Source organism: Trichosurus vulpecula, chromosome 9, assembly GCF_011100635.1.
Source record: "Trichosurus vulpecula isolate mTriVul1 chromosome 9, mTriVul1.pri, whole genome shotgun sequence".
Classification (NCBI taxonomy): domain Eukaryota; kingdom Metazoa; phylum Chordata; class Mammalia; order Diprotodontia; family Phalangeridae; genus Trichosurus; species Trichosurus vulpecula.
Genome location: NC_050581.1, coordinates 77,380,880 through 77,406,859, shown reverse-complemented (window position 1 = coordinate 77,406,859; position 25,980 = coordinate 77,380,880). Strand labels below are relative to the sequence as shown.

The 25,980-nt window shown below is 39.7% G+C and overlaps 1 pseudogene; it reads left to right on the top strand.

The window, feature by feature from the left end:
* Positions 1-15,527: 15,527 nt before the first annotated feature.
* On the top strand, positions 15,528-16,229 carry LOC118832161 (annotated as a pseudogene).
* Positions 16,230-25,980: the final 9,751 nt, after the last annotated feature.

Here is a 25,980-nt window from a genome sequence, read left to right as displayed (position 1 = left end):
TCTTAGTAAATATCTCTTTGTAAAAGCTAACTGATGTTAACTGGTTAATCAAGACATATCAGGAGCTTAAGTCATGCTGAGAAGATAATGGCAAGTGATATTGTGGCCATAATCACTGACGACTGATATTAAGGCAAACATGGCAGAATGAGGGACCAAGCCAATAACATCAGAAAAATCTCATAACCCTTTAGGGTTACCCATAGAACCCCAAGGGAAGTAGAACAGTAACCTGTCTCTGAGGACCTGACCTATTGTGTGAGTGAGAGCTGGGATAAGGACCTCAAGAGCTTATATATTCTACATGGAATTTTCTTTAATATAATAAATATTACCTATCTGGAGCCAAGGACTACCATATTTAAAGGAGAAATGTTAGGGACTTTTACAAGATTAGAATAAAGCAAGAATGTCTACTATCGTTACTATTATTTGACGTGGTGCTAGAAATTCTATCTATAGTAATAAGACGGGAATAAGAAGAGGAAATAAAATCCTTTCTGCAAATAATATTTAGAGAACCCTAAACATTCCACTAAAAATTGAAATAACTTCAGCAAAATAGCAAGATATAAAAGAAACCCACATAAATTATCATTTTTCTGTATAACTAACAAAACTGAGAAGTAAAAGAGAAATTCCATTTAAAATAACTACAGTGATGGAATCCTAATACAACTACCCCCAGCCCCAATATTTTAACTTCCCTATAGGCGCCACTGAACAGCAAGCCCACTGCACCTACCTAGCCATTCCCTCCTCCCACACACAAACACACACTCAATATCCTAACTTCTTCATGTATGTCACTGCTCACTAGAACAACAGGTCTGTCCATGAACTCATATTTTTCACAGAAACAGTAGGCGTTATCCATGTGATGGGATCCCAGCTACTGCCTCTAGCTAGCTGCTGCCTCCCCCCCGATCCACTCCTCATATTTCCCACAGAAACAGCAGATGCGTCCATGCATTCAACCACAACAACATCCATCTAGACTTAGATAAGACCACAACAGCCAATCAGAAAGCAACACCAGCAGGATGCCCAAGCAAGATGTGAACCTCAAAACAACAGAAGGGACTTTCTCTAAGTAGGCACCTGCACAGTAATGGTAAAGAACTGACCGAAAGTGAACTTATAATATAGAAAGGCTTATTAAAATATCATTATCATATATACATACATACCCCCCAAAATGGTTTTTTCTGTATGCAATAAGGATAGTCGCCTGTGCAGTTCCACTGTAGCTGTGACCCTCTCCTATTACCTAATCCCTTAACAAACTCCTCCTGCCTTTCTAGTATTCATAATTTCTTTTATGTAATTGCATCTTTACCCTACAAAAGTCCACCTTGCTTTCTCTGAAGTTGCTGGTTCCTCTTGGAACTTAGCCCACTTCAAGAGAAGCATCAATCTCAATAAATGCCTATGGTTGGATTAGAGGTGGTCTGACTCTGAATTTTTTGAGATGGTCCCACCATAACACGTCACTAAACCACAACAGTTTTTGGTATCCCTGGGTGGGCAGAGACTAAACCACAACAACAGGATATATAAAATATTTGAGAGTCTAGCTACAAAGACATTCATAGTAACTATGTGAATAGAATTACAAAACACTCCTCACCAAAATAAAGACAGACCCAAATTATTAGAAAAATATTAGATGCTAATGCTTAGGTCATGCCAATATAATAATAAAATTGCCTAAAATTAATTTAATTAATCACTATCTTGCCAACCAAAGTACCAAAGGTTTACTTTATAAAACCAAAAAAAAATTCATCTGGAGGATAAAAGGTCAAGAATCTCAAAAGAATGATGAAAAATGTGAGAAAGAAGAGGAACTGATGGTATCAGAAATAAAACTATATATTGCAAAGTAGTAATCATCAAAACTATTGGTACTGGCTAAAAAGTAGAAAAGTTGATCAGAGGAAAAGATTAGGTACACAAGCTACAGAAGTGAATAAATGTAGTAACAGTGTTTGATAAACCCAAAGACTCCAATTACTGGGGAAAGGTTTCACTGTTTCACAAAAAAAAAAAAAAACTGTTAAGAAAGTTGGAAAGTAGTCTGCCAGAAATTAAATTTAGACCAACATCTCATACTATGTACCACAATAAAACCCAAATGAATTCATCACTAACATGTAAAGGTCACATCATAAAATAGAAATGCCTTTCATAATTACGGATAGGAAAAAAATTCTTGATTGAACAAGAGATAGAGTATCATAACAGATACAATGGGTAATTATGATTACATAAAGTTATCTCAACCTCCCCCTCTCTGAACTTGATAAATCTAGGCTCAAAATAAACAAGAAAGAAGTTAAGGAGGCAAATAGAATTTTTAAAAAGGCAGATATGACAGACCTCTGGAGAAAATTGAATGTGGATAGAAAGGAATATACCTTTTTCTCAGCAGTATATGGTACCATACACAAAAACTGACCATGTACTATGGCATAAAAACCTCACAATCCAGTGCAGAAAAGCAGAAATAGTCAGTGTATCCTTTTCAGATCATGATGTGATAAAAATTATTTGTAATAAAGTACCATGGAAAGATAGACTAAAAATTAATTGAAGACTAAATAATCTAATCCTAAAGAATGAGTAGATCAAACAACAACTCATAGAAACAATCAATAACTTCATTCAAGAGAATAACAATAATGAGACAACATACCAAAATTAATAGGATGCAGCCAAAGTGATTCTTATGGGAAGTTTTATATCTCTGAATGCTTATGTGAATGAAATAGAGAAAAAAGAGAACAATGAATTGGTCATACAACTGAAAAAGCCAGAAAAAGAACAAATTGAAAATCCCCAATTAAATACCAAATTAGAAATACTGAAAACCAAAGGAGAAGTTAATAAAATTGAAATCAAGAAAACTATGGAACTAAAAAATAAAATTAAGAGCTGGTTTTATGAAAAAAAACAATAAAATTGTTAAACCTTTGGTCAATTTGATTTAAAAAAAGAAAAAAAAACAAATTACAAGTATCAAAAAAGGAAAAAGGTAAATTCACCTCTGATGAAGAGGAAATTAAAACAAAAATTAGGAATTATTTTGTCTAATTATATGCCCATAAATTTGACAATCTTAGGGAAATGGATGAATATTTACAAAAATATAAATTCCCCAGACTAACAGAAGAGGAAGTAAAATACTTAAATAAACCCATCTCAGAAAAAGAAACTGAACAAGCCATCAAGGATCTCCCTAGAAAAAAAATCTCCAGGGTCAGATGTATTTACAAGTGAATTCTATTAAACATTTAAAGAACAATTAATTCCAATACTTTATAGACTATTTGGGAAAATAGGCAAAGGAGTCCTACCAAATTTTTTTATCACACAAATATGGTACTAATATCTAAACCAGGAAGAGTTAAAATGGAGAAAGAAAATTATAGACCAATTTCCCTAATGAATATAGATGCAAAAATTTTAAATAAAATATTAGCAAAAAGATTACAGCAACTTATCACATGAATAATGCACTATGACTAGGTAGGATTTATTCCAAGAATGTAAGGCTAGTTCAATATTAGGGAAACTACCAGCAAAATTGATCATATCAACAACAAAACTAGCAGAAACCATATAATTATCTCAATAGATGCAGAAAAAGCTTTTGACTAAATACAATATCCATTCCTATTAAAAACACTAGAAAGCATAGGAATAAACAGTCTTCCTTAAAATGATAAGTAGCATCTACCTAAAACCATCATAAGCACTATATGTAATAAAGATAAGCTAGATGCATCTCCAGTAAGATTAGGGGTGAAACAAGGAAGTCCATTTTCACCCCATTGTTCAATTTGGTACTAGAAATGTTAGCTTTAGCAAGAAGAGAAGAAAGAGAAATTAAAGAAATTAGAACAGGCTGAAGAAACTAAGTTATCACTCTTTGCAGATGAGATGATGATTTACTTAGAAAATTCAGTAAAAAAAAACTACTTGAAATAGTGAATAACTTTAGCAAAGTTGCAGGATATAAAATAAATCCATATAAATCCTCGGCATTCCTATGTATTATTAACAAAGCCCAACAGCAAGAGATAGAAAGAGAAATTCCTTTTAAAGTTACTGTAGACACTATGAAATATTTGGGAGTCTACCTGCCAAAACAAACCCAGGAATTATATGAACACAATTACAAAACACTTTTCAGACAAATAAAGTCAGATCTAAATAATTGGAAAAATATCATTTGCTTGTGGTTAGGCTGAGCTAATACAATAAAAATGACAATTTTACCTAAATTAATTTACTTGTTGTTGCAACAATTCGGTTAGCAGATGCTGTGGCGGTAAAAGACCAACACAAGCCCAACAACAAAAACTCTGCCAGCACAGATTCTTTTGATCTGCTTTACTAAGGAAAGCAACATTAAGGGGTTAACAATCTTATTTCAATCCAACATACAAATATCATTCACTTAGTTCAGGGGAAAAAGCCAGCACCCTGAACTTCAGAGCAAATACAAACAAATTACAAACATACATTATAAACAGACCAAATATAATTCATAGTTACCAAGAAACCAACATCTGAGTTCAGGAACCAGGAAGCTCATAACAACAGCTGGCCCAGAGTCATACGCCACTCCTCCTGTGGCTCAGAGCCCCTGCAAATAACTCTGTTCTCTCTTTAGCCATCATCAGACATCATCTGAGCAGCCAGAACTTAGGCTCCTACTATTGGCTCTAGTCTTAGCAACTAGTATATAGGGGTTTGGGCCTGGGGCTTTGCACCTAGTGAGGCTCAATCAAAAACACTTAATTTACATTCTAAAACAGTAAAAAAAAAAAGTCCTAACTTAATTGATATTACACTTGTTCAGTGCCATACCAATAAAACTAACAAAAAATTATTTTATAGAGCTACATAAAATCATAACAAAATTCATCTGGAAGAAGAAAAGCAACAAATAGTTTACCTGTCATATTTATGGAGAATGGAAAAATTTATAGCCAAACAAGAGATAAAAAGCATTAGAAAATGCAAAAGGATAATTTTGATTACATTAAATTTTAAAGTTTTTGTACAAACAAAGCCAATGCAACCAAGATTAGGAGGGAAGCAGAAAACTGGGAAAGAATCTTTAAAACCAGTGTCTCTGATAATGCCCTCATCTCTAAAATATACAGGGAACTGAGTCAAATTTATAGGAATACAAGACATTCTCCAATTGAGAAATGGTCAAAGGATATGAACAGACAGTTTTCAGAGGAAGAAATTAAAGATATCTATAGTCATATGAAAAAATGCTCTAAATCACTACTGATTAAAGAAATGCAAATCAAAATAACTCTTAGGTACCACATCTCACTTGTCAGATTGGCTAACACGACAAAACAGGAAAATGATAAATGCTGGAGAAGATGTGGGAAAAATTGGAACACTACTACATTGTTGGTAAAGTTGTGAACTGATCCAACCATTCTGGAGAGCAATTTGGAACTAAGCCCAAAGACTATAAAAATGTGCAACCAATTTGACCCAGCAATACCACTTCTAGGGCTGTATCCCAAAGAGATCACACAAATGGGAAAAGCACCCATATGTACTTTTATAGCAGCTCTTTATGTGGTGGCAAAAAATTAGAAATCAACGGTATGCCCATCAACTGGGGAATGGCTTGTAACAATAATGTGGCTTGCCACTACTGTGGCTAAGTAAGACCAACAACACCAGCATACAGAAGGGCTGCCAGCACAGGTTCTTTGATCTGCTTTTCTAAGGAAAGCAACTTTAAGGGGTTAACAATCTCACTTTAATCAAACATACATATATCATTCACTTAGTTCAGGGGGGAAAGCCAGCACCCTGAACTTCAGAGCAAATACAAATAGAAATTACAAACAGAAAATATCAAGACATCAAATAGCACAATTCAACAGACGGGCTTTGTCTGATCAAGACATCACATACATAGTTACCAAAAAGGGAAGCACCAACATCTGGGTTTTCTTCAAAGCCATGGGGGCTCTTAACAACAGCTACTCAGAGTCTCCACACCAACACTCTTCCAGTAAGTGAGAGCCCCAAACAAAACGCTAACCTCTGAGTTTATACACCCTTCTTAGGGCCTGAAGGCTTCACACTTAATCAGCAAAAGGATGTGAGCCTGGGACTTTACAACTAGTTAGCAAAAGGGTGTGGGCCTGGGGCCTTGTTCCTAGTTAAGACTTAATCAAAGGCACTTGATTACTTTAGCATTCTAAAAGAGAAAACAGTAAAAAAGTCCCACTCTGCTTAACATTACATGGCTAAACAAATTGTGGTATATGAGTGTAATGGAATACTATTGTGTTATAAGAAACGAGGAGCAGACAGACTTCATAATAACCTCGAAAGACTTATATGAACTGATGTTGAGTGAGGGGAGCAGAACCAGGAGAACATTGTAACAATTACAGACACATCATAAAATTCCTTATGTTAAATCTCTGCATTTTGTAATCATTTTCCTGTACTAGAGAAGAAATCAGGAAACTGAAGCAAAGTTTTTTAAAAGTGTTTTAAAAGCCTACATACCACACTTAAAATTATTTTTTCTAGACCTAAGATTTTCACACTTAAAATTATTTTAATGTAGTTTTAAAAAAATAATTGTATATTATTCTCAGGGTTCCATAAAATCTCTTTATTTGAAGTAAGAATACCACCACCAGAATCAATCTTTCCCTTCTTAATTCTAGAAGAAATACTGTCAAAGTCATTACCTGGGCTCCTGTTACTGAGTTCTTCAAGCTTATAGCCTCACATTGTTCTCTATAATTATAATATTCAATACTTTTTCCAGAATAAGTATCAACAAACAATTCCCAATATTCTAAGCACTCCTTCCCCACCCTGTCCCTACAGTGAATTATTTAAGGATTGCATCATCCTATTCTTATCACCAAAAAGCTGGCCACCAAGTGTTAAGAATTCTGAGTAACAGAGACAAAGGGAGACTTCCAGGAGCCAAGATGGTGGAGTAAGCAGTAAATCACTTTATAACTTTCCCATATTCACCTCCAAACAACCATAAAATGGCACCCCAAAAACAAATCCTGGAACAGCAGAACAAGTAAAGAGGCAGGATGAAACTATGTTTTAGCCCAAGGCGCTTGGAAGATCAGCAAAAATGGTCTGCCTCACTTGGGTAAAAAGAGAGCACATTCCAGGACAAGAAGCATCCCAGCAAGCCAGTAGCAAGCCCCACCTCAGAAAATCAGTGGGTCATCCTCAGCCCTAGTGTGGTAGAGCAGGCAAAAGCCAACACCTTAGCCAAGGGAACCAGCAGACTCTAGCTCCAAGAACCACCAAGTGCTTCAGTGTAACACTAGGGAAATGCAGAAACACCCCACCAGGGCTCAGCACATTCCAGACATCACCATTAGGCAGCCAGCTCAAGACCAGGTAAACTACCAGACCCCTACAGCCTCCACCAACAGCAGCTTTCCCCCACCCTACCCCCTCAGTGCAGCACCAGACACAAGGCTCCCTCCAAGGCCTCAGGGCAACATCAGCACAGCACCAGGTAAACAGCCAGGGCTTGCAGCCACTGGTACAAGAAGTCAGAGACAGTGCCCCTTCCACCCTGGGTGCAGAGCTCAAATTTAGGAGAAAGGAAAAAGGTCCCCAAAAAAGTCACAAAAAACAACCAAAAAAATAATCTGACCATGAAAAGTTATTATGCTGACAGGGAAGACCAAGACACAAACTCAGAAGAGGACAACAATGTCAAAACACCTATGGGCAAAACCCCAAAGAAAAACAGGAATGTTAAAACATCTATGGGTAGAACCCCAAAGGAAAACAGAAAGAACTCATGGAAGAGCTCAAAAAAGAGCTCAAAAGTCATATGAGAAAGGTAGAAGAAAAAATGGGAAAAGCAATGAGTGATGCAAGAGAATCATAAAAAAAGAGTCAACCTCTTGGAAAACCGCTTAAAAAGTAGAACTGGCCAAATAGAAAAGGAGATGCAAAAATCAATACAACTGGCCAAATAGAAAAGAAATTATAAAAGCTAATTGAGGAAAACAGTATCTTAAAATTTAGAATTGGGCAAGTGGAAGCTAATGACTCTATGGGACATCAAGAATCAAACAAATTCAAGTCAAGAAAGGGGATGGAGCCAAGATGGTGGCAGGAAAGCAGGGACTTGCTTAGGCTCTCTCCCAAATCTCTCCAAGCACCTGTAAAAAATGGCTCTGAACAAATTCTGGAGCTACACAACCCACAAAATAACAGAGGGAAGCAGGTCTCCAGCCCAAGATGGCCTTGATAGTCACTGGGAAGGGTCTATTGCACCATGCTGGGAGTGGAGTGCAACCCAGCATTGGTCGCACCAGGACAAGCAGATGCTGAGATGGGGCGGAGAAAGCCGTAGGGCCTTGGATCACTGAGCTGTGGCAGCTACCAGACTTCTCAACCCACAAACACCAAAGACAACTTAGCAGGTCAGTGGGAAAACTGCTAGATCAGGGTGAGAGGAGTGTGTGGTAGGCCCCAGCCCTGGGGGTGGCGGAGGTGGTACAGCAGAGGCTGCAGCAGCAGGAAGCTCCTGCAGCTGCTTCCAGAGCTCCAGCTGCAGTTCCTTCTAGCCCCAGGCCCACCCGGTGGGAACAGTCAAGCGGCAGATCAGAGCAGGAGTGCAGGGAGCACTTTGCTGGCACAGAGGCAGGGTTCTCTTGCTTTGCCCTGCTTGGATCTGGGTCACAGACCTGGTTGGGAATTCTTGGGGGAGGAGGAGCACTGGTGCGGCAGAGCTTGCCATGTAGAAGTAGCTCTGAAAATAGCAACGCAATGCCCCTGAAGCTTGGGACAAAGCACTCATCATTCTGAAAGCAGTCATACCCTGACAAAAACCTCAAGGGTCAAGTAGTTGGCTGGGAATATGGCCAGGCAGAGAAAGACTCAGACTATTGAATCTTTTTCTGATGACAAAGAAGATCAAAACATAAGGCCAGAAGAAGTCAAAAAAGTCAAAGAGCCCATATCAAAAGCCTCCAAGAAAAATATGAATTGGGCTCAGGCCATGGAAAAGCGCAAAAAGGATTTGGAAAGGCAAGTAAGAGAAAAAAAGGAAAAACGGGGACAAGAAATGAGAATGATGCAAGAAAACCATGAAAAACAAGTCAATGACTTGCTAAAGGAGACCCCAAAAAATACTGAAGAAAATAACATATTAAAGAATGGAATAACCCAAATGTCAAAAGAGCTCCAAAAAGCCAATGAGGAGAAGAATGCCTAAAAAGACAGAATTAGCCAAATGGAAAAGGAGGTCCAAAAGACCACTGAAGAAAATACTACCTTAAAAATCAGAATGGAGCAAGCAGAAGCTAGTGACTTTATGAGAAATAAAGAAATTATAAAACAGAACCAAAAGAATGAAAAAATGGAAGACAATGTGGAATATCTCATTGGAAAAACCACTGACCTGGAGAATAGATCCAGGGGAGATAACTTTAAAATTACTCAACTACCTGAAAGCCCTGATCAAAAAAAGAGCCTAGATATCATCTTTCAAGAAATTATCAAGGAAAACTGCCCTGATATTCTAGAACCAGAGGGTAAAACAGAAACTGAAAGAACCCACCAATCAATTGCCTCTTGAAAAAGATCCCAAGAAGAAAACTCCTAGGAATATTATAGCCAAATTCCCGAGTTCCAGATCAAGGACAAAATATTGCAAGCAGTCAGAAAGAAACAATTTGAGTATTGTGGAAACACAATCAGGATAACACAAGATCTAGCAGCTTCTACATTAAGGGACCAAAGGGCTTGGAATATGATATTCCAGAGGTCAAAGGAGCTAGGATTAAAACCAATCACCTACCCAGCAAAACTGAGTATAACACTCTAGGACAAAAATATGGATTTTCAATAAAATAGAGGACTTTCAAATACAAGAATCAAGAGAAGAATGAAAAGATAAACAGGAAAGAGAAATCATAACGGACTTACTAAAGTTGAACATTCCTACATAGAAAGATGATATTTGTAACTCATGAAGCCTTTCTAAGTATAAGGGTAGTTGAAGGGAATATACAAACATATATGGATAGATAGATAGATAGACAGATAGATAGATAGATAGACAGATAGATATAGATATAATCAAATTAAGGGATGAGAGAGAAATATATTGGGAGAAGGAGAAAGGGAGAGATAGAATGGGATAAATTATCTCACATAAAAGTGGCAAGAAAAAGCAGTTCTATTGGAAGGGAAGAGGGGCAGGTGAAAGGGAATGAATGAATTTTGCTCTCATCAGATTTGACTTGAGGGAATAACATACATACTCAATTGGGTATCTTACCCTACAGTAAAGTAGGGGGAAAGGGGATAAGAGAGAGGGAATGATAGAAGGGAGGGCAGAGCGGGGAAGAAGGTAATCAAAAGCAAACACTTTTGAAAAGGGCCAGGATCAAAGGGATAAAATTGAATAAAGGGGGACAGGATAGGATGGAAGGAAATATAGTTAGTCTTTTACAAAATGACTGTTATGGAAGTGTTTTGCATGATACATGTGTGGTCTATGTTGAATTGCTTGCCTTCTCAAGGAGGGTGGGTGGGGAGGGAAGAAGGGAGAAAATTTGGAACTCAAAGTTCTAAAAACAAATGCTCAAAAAAAGTTGTTTTTACATGCAACTTGGAAATAAGATATACAAGCAATGGGGCACAGAAATCTATCTTGCCCTACAAGAAAGTGAGGGGAGAGGGGATGGGGGGGGGAAGTGGGGTGACAGAAGGGACGGCAGACTAGGGAAAAGGACAATCAGAATATGTGCCATCTTTGGGTGGGGGAGGGTAGAAATGGGGAGAAAATTTGTAACTCCAAATCTTGTGGAAATCAATGTTGAAAACTAAAAAAATATTAAATAAAGGAGTCAAAAAAAAGAATCAAACAAATTCAAAAGAATGAAAAAAATCAAAGAAAATATAATTTCCTTCATGGAAAAAACCAAAACTGACCTAGAAGACAGATCTAGGAGAGACAATATCAGAATCACTCGACTAAGGGAAAAGGATCTACATGTGCAAAAATATTCACAGCAGCCCTTTTCATGGTGGCAAAATATTGGAAATTGAGGAGATGCCCATCAATTGGGGAATAGTTGAACAAGCTCCAGTATATGTATGTAATGGAATACTACAGTGCAATAAGAAATGATGAACAGGCAGATTTCAGAAAAACCTGGAAAGATTTGTAGGAACTGATGCAAAGTGAAATGAGCAAAACCAGGAAAGCACTGTACACAGTATAAGCAGCATTGTGTGAAGATGAACTATGAATGATTCATTTCTTCTCAGCAACATAATAATCCAAGACAAGTACAAAGGACTCACGAAGGAAAATGATATCCATAGCCAGATAAAGTAATGATGGACTCTGAATGCAAAACAAAGCATATTTTTTTTCACTTGTTTTATTCTTTCTCATGGCTTTTTTTTCCTTTTGATTTGCTTCTTCTTTCACAACTGTGACTAATGTGGAAAATTTTTACATGATAGCACATGTAAAACCTATATAAAACCACCTACCAACTTCAGAAGGGGGAGAGGAAGCAAAGGAGGCAGAAAAATTTGGAACTCAAAATATTGTAAAAATGAATGCTAAAAAATTTCTTGACATGTAACTTGACAAAAAAAATAAAATACTGTTTTTTTAAAGAATTGTGAGTAAGATCCCCAGACCCATGTCTGGAATGTATTTCCTCTTTATTTCCTTTCAAAGGAGGCTGAATAGGATTTCCTCCATAAGTACTTCTCTGATTCTTTCACTTGTTAGTGCTATAGCCTTCATATTAACTGTGTGGGACAAAAGACCACTGGCTCAAGTGAAAAAAAACAGAGATGTCTCGGTTTCTCAAGGTAGAAAAAAAAACCAGAAGCTTTATTTGATCAAGTCTCGAGAATTGGGCATCTCTCACTATCAGGGCAGAGATAGCAGTGAAGACAGGCAAGGGGGGGAAGGCAAGCAGGGAGATATATACCCTTGTACAAACAATTCTAAGAAATCCCACCCCAGAGGCTGGACCCCCATCCCCATTTGCGGAGACGAGTGGCCTCATAATCTAACCAGGAATAAGTTTTTACCCAATACAAGCACAGAAACTACAGAATTACCTTATAGGGAAACTTTAATGCTAAGATGGCCACTTGTAAGTAGGCTAGGGGAGGGGGAGAGGGGAATATCATCTGGTTTCCCTGAAATCATATGATTTACAGGAAAATGAAACTTAGACCTGGTGAGGTTCACATCCTAACTAAATTTGTACTATCTCTATTTGAATACTGCCTTGCATGAGTTATTCATAGGGAAGCTTTCACAATCTTGTATTCCATTCACAGCTGAGGTGACATCTATAAATCTAAAGAAGGGGGAGAAAGACATTCCTAAAGGCTAAATAATCAGATTCCCACAGACTCAAATTTATCCCATTTCCCTTTTCTCTAACTATTGATTCTCAAACATTTTAGATATAAATACATATATATGTATATATACATATATATACATATACCCTGTGAAGTCTTCACACTTTATTCTTTCACCACCTCACACATTAACTAACTTGTGTTTACCTGTGTGCCTATTATCCCCAGTGCAGTGCGTAGCTATATACAATAACTGAATATTGAATGCATCAGTAAAAAAGTAAAGCCTAGTCACATGCCTCAGAAATTGATAGTGTCTTTTCAGATTCTTCTTAAGATTCATGGTTTTATCTGTAAGAATATTCTTTCACTGATGCAAAATGCAACCTTTGCACAACTTGATGCACAACCCAAAAGAATTCATCCCCTGGCAGGTGGGATTGATTCACTACATATTCAGGGAGGGTAGTCCTCTACTGTTAGGCTCAAATATAGTCTACACTAATCCAACATGGATTAGTGGAAAGAGAGTCAGATGTGAAAAGGACCAAGTTCAATTTTTGCCTCTACCACCATTTGTTAGACCCTGGGCAAGTCATTTAACTTTTCTTAGTCTCAGTCTTTTATGTAAAACGGTGGGGTTTGAGTATATGACCTCTAAAGTCCCTTCCAGCTCTAAATTTATTGCCAGAGTTTGTTCCAATGGCACATTCTTCAAGAGCTAAGACTGTGTCAATGCCATATTAAGACATCCCTGGTATTTGGTGAAAATAAATATTTTATGCTTCCCCTACAAAAGACCTGAGTTAATCTCTTTACTCTATTACATTTTAAAAATTAACCCCATCAAAAAATTTACATTAAATATCTCTGATAAAAGTCTAATATCCAGGCGGACTTTAGAAAAATCTGGAAGGACTTATATGAACTGATGCTGAGGGAAGTGGGAAGAACCAGGAGAACACTGTACACTGTAACCAGTCACAGTGTTCTGTGACTGACTTTGATAGACTTAGCTCTTCTCAGCAACACGAGGACCTAAAACAACTCCAAAAGACTTTCAATGGAAAATGCCATCAACATCCAGAGAGAGAAATGTGGAGTCTGAATGCAGATCAAGGAAGACTATTTGCTGTTTTGTTTTGTTTCTTTCCTACATCAGATTGCATGCCATCTTGGGGAAGGGGGAAGGGAAGGAGAAGGAGAAAATTTAAAACTTATGGAAGTAAATCTTGAAAACAAAAAAATAATTAATTTTAAAAAGTCTAACATCCAAACTATATATGGGGAATTAATACAAGTATTCCATTCATAGATCTCCTTGGGGTTAGTACGCCTGATTTGGACAGAGGTGCTGGTAACGTTTTTTTTAAACCTAGAACCCAAATTCCTCTTCTTTACTGCAGAACTGAACAGCCTTTTCCAAACATCAGAAAAAAGAAGGCAAGATTCACGAGCAGTGCGTGCACTGACTGCTAGGGCCCCCGCATGAATGCTGCCAGTCTGGATACAAGTTGGAGGGCTCTGCGCATGCGCCTGGGCTAACTGGGCGGGCCGAGGCTACTAGGGTGGAGGCTGAATCAACACGGACGGGCTATAGGGGTCGAGTATGGAGGGGGAGGAGCAGGGAGAGAAGGAGGGGTGTTCACAAACCATGATAATCCAGGCCGACCGGGATGAGGCGCCTGGGTTAGCGAAAGCGACAGACAATGCTAGGCCTGGGGGGCCAAAGCGCCAGGAGGGCTAAGCCCCAGGAGGCCTCTCCAGCCGCGCCCCCAGCTCTGCTGATACCTCTCGAAGCCAGTCAGTGGCCACGGATCCTCAAAACCTTGGCTCCATAACCGAGGCAGGGCTGCCCCAACCAGGGTACTGAGTAACCAGGATGGCCAAACACCAGCCACCTGCCAGCTAGGCCGCCCAACGGCCTCCGCTGTCGTCACGTGACTCCGCCCCCAGCCCGCAGGCGCTGTAGGCAGAAAGGGCGAGAAGCCCGGCTTTCTCCTACCCCACCCCCATCCTTCTTAAGTGAGTGCCTGTGCGTGTGTGGCAAACTCTACACCCAAGGTCATTTCAATCCTGGGCAGTAAAGAATCCTGGGGTCTTCTAGCATGGCAAAGTTGACCTCTTAAAGAGAGGCTGCTCTGATGGCTTGGATAAGGGCAAGACTCCCTCAAGGGTAATAGAAAGTTACTGTCATTTGAGGACTCTCAACAAGATGTCACACCAGTTCGGCAACCTTACAGTCATCCCTTATTCTTTCTCACTACCTCACCTTCCACATCCAATCTGTTGCCAAGTCTTAGTCAATACTACCTCCACAATATTTTTCTACTACATCCCCTGTCTTCTATTCACAAAGCCACCACTTTAGTTCAGGATTTCTTCACTTCTCACCAACTAATCGTCCTAGTCTCTGTTCCCCAAACCATCCTCCACACAAGTGCCCAAATGCTGCTCTTTAAATCTTTAAACAGGAATTTGATCGGTGTCTTATCTTTTATCTCCCATACTCTTTGACCCCACATCTTTGCCATAGCCCTCAATTTACATCTAGAATATAATCAGAGTTGTGCCAATAAATGTTTTAGCAACCTGCTCTCTGACACACTTTTAAGTTTAACCTGCATTACAAACGTTATAGCCTCCATTTTCTTAAGTCTGGACAAGCAACAAAACAATTAATCAGTCCCTACTTTGTAGTTTCCTTAGTATAAATGCTCACACATTGAAATTTTAGCGATGGAAAATTTAACAACAGCTCTCCTCGATCAACGGGAACCGGTTTAAGCACCCTCCTGAAATACAAACTCCTCAGAATAACATGGCTCTCACCTATCTTTCTAAATGTATTATATATTATTCCCCTCCACACACTTTGTGTTCTAATTAAACTGGTCTGCTAGGTATTCCCAGTACGAGTTGGACACACTGCCTCCTTATTTTGCACTTGAAGAACCCTAGCTTCAAAGCATGGGTCAGATGCCACTTCCTTCAGAAAGCTTTTCCAGGTTCCCCCTGACAAAAGGTGATCCACTAGAGAAGAAAATGGCAAACCACTCCAGTATCTTTGCCAGAAATGAAAAAGAAAAAAACCCATGGACAGTATTAAAATGATAAAAGACATGACGCCGGAAGATGAGCCCCTCAAGTCAGAAGGTGTCCAACACACTACTGGTGAGAAGCGGAGGACAACTACGAGTGGCTCCAGAAAGAATAAAAAGGCTGAAACAAAACCAAAAGGAGGCTCTGCTGCAGATGTGTCTGGTGATGGAAGGAAAGTCCAATGCTGTAAAGATCAATATTGCATAAAAACCCGGAATATAAAATCTATGAACCAGAGTAAGTTGAATGTGGTCAAACAGGAAACGGAAAGTTTAAACATTGACATCTTGTGTGTCAGTGGACTTAAATGGATGGGAGTGGGTGACTTTAATTTAGGTGATCATTACATATACTACTGTAGGTAAGAATCCCTTAGAAAAAATGGAGTGGTCTTCATACTCAATAAAAGGATAAGAAAAGCAGTTACTGGGGCATAATCTAAAAAAAGGACAGAATGATACCTGTCAGAATACAAGGCAGTAATACAAGTCTCTGCTCCAACCACTGATGCCAAAGAAGCCAAAATTGATCGGTTCTGTGAAGACCTACAACATCTTCTAGAAATAAAACCAAAAAAAGATGTCTTATTCATCAGAGGGGATTGGAATGCTAACGTAGGAAATCAAAAGATAATTGGAATAACAGGCAAGTTTGGTCTTGGCACACCTAATGAAGCAGGGCCAAATTTAACAGTTTTGTCAAGTTCAATTTTCTTATCATAGAGGGGAATCAAGACCCAAGATTTAAAGAAATCAGCTGGCCCCTCCTTCACAATACCACTTTGTCCTGCCATCTCAGAGAATGCAAACAGTAAATAGGTGGTCTGAGTCCTAAAAGGTGTCTACTCCTGGCATTTGGGGGCGAGGCCAAAGAATAGCACCCTTTGAAATTAGAACTAACAGGAACCAATATAAAATGGATGAGATGGAGGAAGAAATTATTATGGTGTATAAATAAAAATCTTCAAAAAAACTTTGTTAAAGAAAGAAAATAATAAGTTTAGTCATCTGTGGAAGTAAATCACTCTAAAAATTGATTTTTAGATGTGTTGTTGAGACTAGGCTGCTCCCTAAATCTAAAGAAAGACCCAAAGAACCTATCTTAAAAATAGAAAAACTAGCTTAAAATGTAACTAATGTGAGGTTAGTTCAAAACCATAGATATTGTAATATCTTGATTTGCCAGTCATGAGGAAGTACCAAAATGAGAAAAAATTTTGGTAGTTAAAAAAAAAAAAAATCAAAAAGACTGAAAAACTGGGAAAAAATATAGCATCTCTCATAGCAAAAATAACACAGATCAAGGAAAAACAACTTAAGACTTACTAGACTGTAGAGGGCCAGCTCTGAGAAAGTCCATTCTGGGATAAGATACGGGCCAGAGGCCTGTTCTTGCCCTTGGGCTGGTAACTCTGCATGTGGACTCTCCATCCCCCTCTCGGTATACGAGTGCTTTCTCCAATACCCCCATGGCACACCGTGCTATATACCACTTGTGGGCTATTAACACAATATTGTTTCCAACAAAAGGGGAACAAAGGCATGAGGAAGTCATGCATTATGCAAATGCCTCGCCCATGGATTTGTTGATTCTGCTTGCCTAAAAGGGTATATAAGCCCTGTCCCTCAGTTAAATAAATGGAGCTGTTCTTTACTCTTCTACCTGGCCTGTGTTTTGTGTTTTTCTTTTCACTCTCTGCCATATTCGGCCATTTTGGCACCACAGCCGCTGGTGGCACTGGATCATCAATAAAATAGTCATTTTTCAAAATCATGAAAGAAAACAGCCCATATCTCTTATAAGCAGAGGGCAAATTGAAAATAAAAAAATTCATCAGTCACGTCCTGAAAGACACTTGAAAATGAAAACTTCCAGGAACATTATAGTCAAAATCCAGAGTATCCAGGTCACGGAAAATAATACTTCAAGTAGGTAGTTAGAAAGAATTCAAGTAGCAAGAAGCCACAGGCAGGATCACTCCAAATTTAGCCGCCACCACTATAAAGGACAGAGCTTGAATTATGATATTCCAGAAGGTAAAGGAGATAGAGTTACAACCAAGAAAACTTAGCCAACAAAACTGAGTACAATTCAGAGCAGGCAGAGGGGGTGGGGGGTGGGAGGAAGAGAGGGCAGGGCAGGGGAAAGGGACCTTTAATAAAATAATAGTTAGCATTTATATAACACTTTAAGGTTTGCAAAGCACTTTACCCTGTAAGAGAGGGGCTATTATTATCCCCCTTTTTACAGATGAGAAAATTAAGAGTGAAAGAGGTGAAGTGACTTTGCCCCGAGTCACACAGCTAGTAAGTTAAGGCAGGATTTGAATTCAAGTCTAATTCTAAATCTTATGTTCCATTCGCTGTACTATGTAGAGGACTTCCAAGCATTCTTTTTTTTTTTTTTACTTCCAAGCATTCTTGACGAAAATGCAAAAGCTTCATAGAAACTTTGAAGTGCAAATCCAGGGGGCTAGAGAAACATAAAAAGGTAAATATAAGTGAATAATCCTAAGGGTTAGAAACAAGGATATATGTTTACATTCTAATATGGGGAGATGATACCCCTATGAATCCTATCCTCATTATGGATCATATGGGGAGTATAATTAGACAGAAAGCCTAGAAGTAATTCTGTTATGTCCTGATGATCTTGTTGCTGTTTTATGGTATGTTGTGGGATCATCTCAAAGAATTTGGAGTCACACCACCTCTAAATCCAAATATAGGCATTTACTGAGATCGATGCCTCTTCTGAAGTGGGCTAAGTTCCAAGAGGAACCAGCAGCTTTGTAAGACAAGACAGATAATTTTATAGTGTAATGATGCTGATTACACAGCAGAAATTATAAATATTAAAAAGGCAGGAGGGGTTTGTCAACAGATTAGGTAATAGGGAGGGGTCCCTTCTATGATTTAGTGCTCAAACATCCTGGCTGTGCTGCTTTCTGATTGGCTAGCTGTTGTGGTCCTGTTTGGTCAAGATGGATAGTTAGGTATTGTGGTCCTGTCTTGGGTAAATGGATGATGTGATTGTGATTGAGTATAAGAACACACACGTTCAAATATGTGAATTGGATCTGGGGGCAGTGGCTAGCTGGGGGCAGTGGCTAGCTAGGGACAGAGGCTGTATTGAGTCTGGAGGCTTGTGGTGTGGTTAAAGCCAGGTTGTGTGGCTAAATCAGGAGATGCCCGCTGTTCAGTGGGGCCCATAGGAAGTTAGAATATTGGAGCTGGAGGCAGCTTTATTAGGATTCCATCAGTCTTAAAAGAAGAATGGAAAGGGAGTGATGTAGCAACAGACTGGGTGGGGGAAAGGATAATGAGAAAAAAGTTAAGTAAAATTATCTCACATAATTGAAGTAAACGAGAAGTTTATAAAAACAAGGAGGAAGGGGTGGTAGGATCATGTAATACTTGAAGCTTACAGTCTCATCTGAACTGGTCGAAGGAGGGAAGACTACACATACACACACACATACACATGCACACACAGATAGTTGGGTACAGAAGTACATTTCACACAACAGAGAAATAGGAGGGAAAGGAGAAGAAAGATGGAGAAATTAGTGCAAGGGGAGATTAAAGGAGGGATTAGGCAAAAAAAAAAAAACCTCTAACTAAAGATGTACAAAAATATTTATAGCTCTTTTTACTCTGGCAAGGAATTGGAAGCTGAAGGGGTGCCCATCAATTGGAGAATAACTGAACAAGTTATGGTATATGATGTGATAGAATACTATTATGCAGTAAAAAATAATGAATGAGATGCTTTAAGAGAAACCTGGGAAGATTTGTATTAACTGATGCAGAGTAAAGCAAGCAGAACCAAGAGAGCAATGTATGTAAAAACAATAATATTGTAAAGACAACTTTGAAATTACTCTCACTGGAATGATGACCAAGCAAAATTTCCAAGGACTAATAATGAAACATGCTACTCACCTTCTGATAGAGAAGTAAAAGACTCAGAATAGAAAATGAGACTTTTCTTGGACATGGCTAATATGGAAATTTGTTTTACTTAGCTATACAAGTTTACAATAGAGGCTTCATTTTTTTTTTCCTTCTCAGTTGTGGGGTAGAAGGGAGAGAAGGTGAATGTTTGCTGACCGAAAATTTTTTTTTAATAAATAAAAGGAGTATTTGATGGTAAGAATTTGTCATTGGTTACCCGACACTAAAAAGGGGAAAAGGCACTTCACCAGTCCACACAAGTGAGTTGGTTTACTTGGTAGGAACAATTCCATAGTGGAGAAAAATGCTTCTAGCTACTACAGCCACAAATCTATACTTTAAAGTCATTCAATTCTATTTGTTGAGAATCTTTGTGATAAAGTGAAAAAGAGGATTAGAAAAATTGTTGTGTCAAAGCAAGTAAACTGAGTCACTCAGTAGTGACTCAGTGTTGTGTATAGGTTTGGATTTATTAGAAACACAAATTTATTTGTAGCACGGGCTGGGAACCTGACCCCACTCTTCTCCCTACTTATTCTCTGGCCTGGATTGTTCACCCCAGCCCACACAAATGTCATCAGGTTGGAAGTTTTCCTAAACAGGGGTCCCTACACTGCTACAACTCGCTCTAAAAATCCTAGGAATTATTCTAGTCTATTCTTCTCAGGAGAGAGTGCTGATAATGGGAGCACCAACTACTACAGCTTCCCTACAACACTTCTTGCAGGGGCAAGCGAGAATAGTTCGAGTTACAACTCCTACAGGTCCCCTAAGCCTCAATGGGGGCCAGTTGAGGCAAACACAGATTCCCCTCAAGCCTTGATGGGGGCCAGTCAAGGCACACACATAATTGCACTGTCATATTCCTCTATGGATTCCCCACTTACTGACCAGTGCCCACTTGCTTTATAGGGCAACAGACAAAGAAAGCATTTTGCCAGCAATAGCCTTACAGGTTAACTTTAACAATATTGTCATTCAATGCAAGTGTAGTAAAAATAACATTATGTCACCCCATATCTCACTGTGCAGTCACAGTGGGAATTGTTTATCACTAATAAGGCTGGGAATTATTATCTAGCACCTAGGAACTAGATATTGTTATGGCCATGGATTCTGAGAATTAAACCCTAAAAAGGATAACAAAATCCTCCTTACTTACAGATAGCATTATGCTCTTTCAGAAAAGCCATTTCCCTGAGTCTGGGATCTGCAGAGAGTTTCAAAGTCAGTTGCTTTGCCTGGTCTCTCAAGGGTTTCCGCCTCTCAGGCTATAGTACAGGAGTATTTCTTCCCAGCAGAAAAGCTTTTTCCTCCAATCAGCTCTTCCGAATAAACAACAAAGAATTTCTTCCAATTAACTCTTCCAAGCATCAGGAGTCAGCGTAGACTCTGAGTGTATTTGTGATGAAGACAATGGGTGCCTCCATTTCTTCCCCCTCTCTTCTTAACCCCTTATAATCCAGCTTCCAACCTGATCTCTCCAAAATTACCAGTAATCTCTTAATTGCCGAATCCAGTGGCCTTTTCTCAGTCCTCATTTTCTCCAACCTCCCTGCAGTCTTTGACACTATCGATCGCTCTTTCATCCTTGATACTCTCTTCTTCCTAGGTTTTTGGAACACCACTCTGTCCTAGTTCTCTTACCTAGCTCATTCAGGTCATGCCCACTAACCATCAATGTTCCACATGTCTCTGTCCTAGGCTTTCTTCTCTTCTCTATACTACTTCACTTGATGTTCTCATGAGCCCCTGTGGATTTAATTATCATCTCTACACTGATGATTTTCAAACCCACCTATTCTATCCTAACTCCTCTGCTGACCTCCATTTTTGCATTTCCAATTGCCTTTCAGATATCTCAAACTGGATGTCCAGTAGACATTTTAAACTCAACATATCCAGGTAGAACTCATTATCTTCCCCCCAAATCCTCCCCCATTCCAAAATTCTCTATCACTGTCAAGGGCACACCACTAACCTCTTAGTCTTCTAAGCTTGCAACTGTGATACCTGAGCAGCCAGCTATTGCTAAAAAAAAAACCCTGCCCCCAGCCCCTAACTAAAAAACCCCAGTTTGCATAAGAAAAACAGACTTAGTTCCTGCCATTTGGCCCCCGTGACTGTTCTGGGAGCATAGATTGTATGGCCAGGGGAGTATGGCCAGGGGAAGGGCCTGATGTTAGCAATCCCTGTTTGTTTCCTGAGCGGGCTGAGAGACGTCTCTATCTTGTGTCAACAAACCCAGCTGGAGCATCCCTTGGTCTGCCTATGGCCTTGAAGGATGAAGGCCTCAGCCCCAGACATTCTCTTGAATTCCTTATTCTTATGTTGTGGGATGTAAATGGCAAATTGGACAGAGAGGTCCTGGGTTGTAATTCAGTTGACACTTTGTCAGTTGTCTGAGATGCTGTACTTGCAACCTATTCAGGGGGTTCCTCTTCATATATCATGATCACAAAAGTGAAAAGGCTTGCCAAGCCTGCTAAAAATAACATATGTAAGTTTCAAGAGATGATTAACCACTGTACCTAGATTTTTTTGTATAAATACTACTTTTTCACCCCAACCCGGGGCTGTTTTGATTTGGGCAGTTAATTGCCCCTGAAGGGACGCCGGCTAATAAAATTCTCCATTTAAAACTTTTACTCTGTGGTGTGTCTCACTCACTCTTAGTATAACATAATGGAGGCCTCAGAGAAATAGAGGCGGTATTTTGTGTTACCGCCCGGAGACACACACAGGATTTCGGACCTCAGCAGGGAATCTCTGCCCCGATCCACCTTCTCTCACTTCGAAGGGCTGGCACCTGGGATTTCCTTTCCTAGAACTCTGATGTGGGGAGATGGTCACGGAGAATGGGCTCTTTGCTGACTTGCTCCTTTTCGGCCTATGGAGAATTCTGATTTTCAGACCTCTAGAGGTAAAGTTTCTGTTCTGGGCTAGCCATCTGGTCTCTGTTAACACGATAACCTGGACTCAGGGATGTGTGCAGGGGAGGGGGGGGGGAAGTACGGGATGCTGTCTTCCCACTGTTGGGGTGTGAGGAAGATTAGAGGCCTTTATCGTTAAGGAGGAAATCTGGTTTATTTTTTTCTTTCCTCTGAGGGGACTCGGTTTAGCTTTCAATTCGACCTACGCTGTTTGGTTCTGTTCTGTGTTTTGAATTTGTCTGTGTTTGTGTGTCTATGTCAAAATTGTGAAGTGTCTATATTTTGTTAAAAATCTGAAATGCAGGCAGCCAGAGATTTCAGGCTGCAACTAGGGAAGCAAAGACTCTTTTCCTTATGGTTCCTTGTCTGGTTAAATTGGAATTACAATGGAAATAGGGTTAAAATTTTGGCAAATTCTGGGTTTTTATTGTTAAAAAGTTTGGAAACTGGTTAGTTGAATTTGGGAGAGAGAACTCCTGAAACTGTAAGATCACTCCAGGAGCACACTCTTGCTGCAATACCTCCTCCCAATGAATGCCTTCTGGCAAAAAAAAAAAAACAAAAAAAACCTCTGTTTATCTGTGAATACGGAATCTGGTTAAAGTTTTCAGCTGCACTCTTGCTGACCACTTATCCACTCCCTCCCCAAAGTTAGGAGGGAATCTTTTCCCTTAGATTTAAGTGCAAAAAGACTTTAAGGAGGGGGCGGAGCCAAGATGGCGGCTGGTAAGCACGGACTAGAGTGAGCTCTGTACCCGAGTCCCTCCAAAAACCTATAAAAATGACTCTGAACCAATTCTAGAACGGCAGAACCCACAGAACAGCAGAGGGAAGCAGGGCTCCAGCCCAGGACAGCCTGGATGGTCTCTGGGTGAGGTCTATTCCACACGGAGCTGGGAGCTGGGAGCTGGGAGCTGGGAGCTGGGAACGGAGTGGAGCAGAGCCCAGCCTGAGCGGCGTGGAGGATCCAGACCAGAAGCCGGGCGGAGGGGGCCCTAGCGCCCTGAATATGTGAGCTGCGGCAGTTACCAGACCCCTCGACCCACAAACACCAAAGACTGCAGAGAAGGTTAGTGGGAAAAGCTGCGGGAGTGGAAGGAGTTCGCGGTTCGGCTTCCAGCCCCAGGGGCAGCGGAGGTGGGGCAGCTACAGCTGTTGTTACTTCTGGCTCCAGGCCCACCTGGTGGGAGGAATTAAGTGGCGGATCAGAGCAGGAGTGCAACAGACTGCTGAAGATCTAAGCCCAGCCTGGACTGGGGGTCCTTGGGGAAGGAGGAGTGCGGCTCTGACAGAGCTGGCACCTCCCCCCCAAACGTAGAACATAGAACTCGTTAGTCTACAAGCAGTCATACCCCACTGAAAAACTCAAGGGTCAAGTTAGTTGGTTGGGAATATGGCCAGGCAGCGAAAACACGCCCAGATTCAGTCTCAGACTTTGGATTCTTTCTTTGGTGACAAAGAAGACCAAAACATACAGCCTAAAGAAGACAACAAAGTCATAGAGCCTACAACCAAAGCCTCCAAGAAAAACATGAACTGGCCCCAGGCCATAGAAGAACTCAAAAAGGATTTGGAAAAGCAAGTTAGAGAAGTAGAGGAAAAATTGGGAAGAGAAATGAGAAGGATGCGAGAAAACCATGAAAAACAAGTCAATGACTTGCTAAAGGAGACCCAAAAAAATACTGAAAAATACACTGAAGAAAACAACACCTTAAAAAATAGACTAACTCAAATGGCAAAAGAGCTCCAAAAGCCAATGAGGAGAAGAATGCCTTGAAAGGCAGAATTAGCCAAATGGAAAAGGAGGTCCAAAAGACCACTGAAGAAAATACTACTTTAAAAATTAGATTGGAGCAAGTGGAAGCTAGTGACTTAAATCAGGATATTATAAAACAGAACCAGAGGAATGAAAAAATGGAAGACAATGTGAAATATCTCCTTGGAAAAACCACTGACCTGGAAAATAGATCCAGGAGAGATAATTTAAAAATTATTGGACTACCTGAAAGCCATGATCAAAAAAAGAGCCTAGATACCATCTTTCAGGAAATTATCAAGGAGAACTGCCCTGATATTCTAGAGCCACAGGGCAAAATAGAAATTGAAAGAATCCATCAATCGCCTCCTCAAATAGATCCCAAAAAGAAATCTCCTAGGAATATTGTTGCCAAATTCCAGAGCTCCCAGATCAAGGAGAAAATACTGCAAGCAGCCAGAAAGAAACAATTTGAGTATTGTGGAAACCCAATCAGAATAACCCAAGATCTGGCAGCCTCTACATTAAGAGATCGAAGGGCTTGGAATGCGATATTCCGGAGGTCAATGGAGCTAGGATTAAAACCTAGAATCACCTACCCAGCAAAACTGAGTATCATGTTCCAAGGCAAAATATGGAGTTTCAATAAAATAGAGGACTTTCAAGCTTTCTCAATGAAAAGACCAGAACTGAATAGAAAATTTGACTTTCAAACACAAGAATCAAGAGAAGCATGAAAAGGTAATCAAGAAACGGAAATTGCAAGGGACTTACTAAAGTTGAACTGTTTTGTTTACATTCCTACATGGAAAGATGATGAGTATGATTCATGAGACCTCAGTATTAGGGTAGTTGAAGGGAATATGCCTATATATATATGTATATGTACATATATATATATATATATATATGTTTATGTATATATATAAGTGAATGTGTATGTATGTATATATCTATGTGTATATGTATGTATGTGTATGTATGTGTATATATATATGTGTTTATATATATATATATATATATGTAAAAGAGAGAGAGCAGACACAGGGTGAGTTGAGGATGAAGGGAAGATAGCTAAAAGAAATAAAATGAAATTAAGGGATGAGAGAGTAACATACTGAGAGAGGGAGATAGGGAGAGATAGAATGGGGTGGATTATCTTGCATAAAGGTGGCAAGAGGAAGCAGTTCTGTGGGAGGAGGGGAGAGGGCAGGTGAGGGGGGAATGAGTGAAGCTTGCTCTCATCAGATTTGGCCTGAGGGGGAATACCATACATACTCAGTTGGGTATCTTACCCCACAGGAAAGAAGAGGGAGGAAGAAAAAAAAATAAAAGGTGGGGGGATGATGGAGGGGAGGGCAGATGGGGGTGGAGGTAATCAAAACAAACACTTTGGAAAGGGGACAGGGTCAAGGGAGAAAATTCAATAAAGGGGGACGGGTTGGGAAGGAGCAAAATGTAGTTAGCCTTTCACAACATGAGTATTGTGGAAGGGTTATACATAATAATACATGTGTGGCCTAGGTTGAATTGCTCAACTTCTTAGGGAGGGTGGGTGGGAAGGGAAGAGGGAAGGGAATTTGGAACTCAAAGTTTTAAAATCAGATGTTCAAAAACAAAAAAAGTTTTTGTATGCAACTAAAAAATAAGATACACAGGCAATGGGGCGTAGAAATTTATCTTGCCCTACAAGAAAGGAAGGGAAAAGGGGATGAGAGGGGAGGGGGGTGATAGAGGGGAGGGCTGACTGGGGAACAGGGCAACCAGAATATAAGCCATCTTGGAGGTGGGGGGGAGGGTAGAAATGGGGAGAAAATTTGTAATTCAA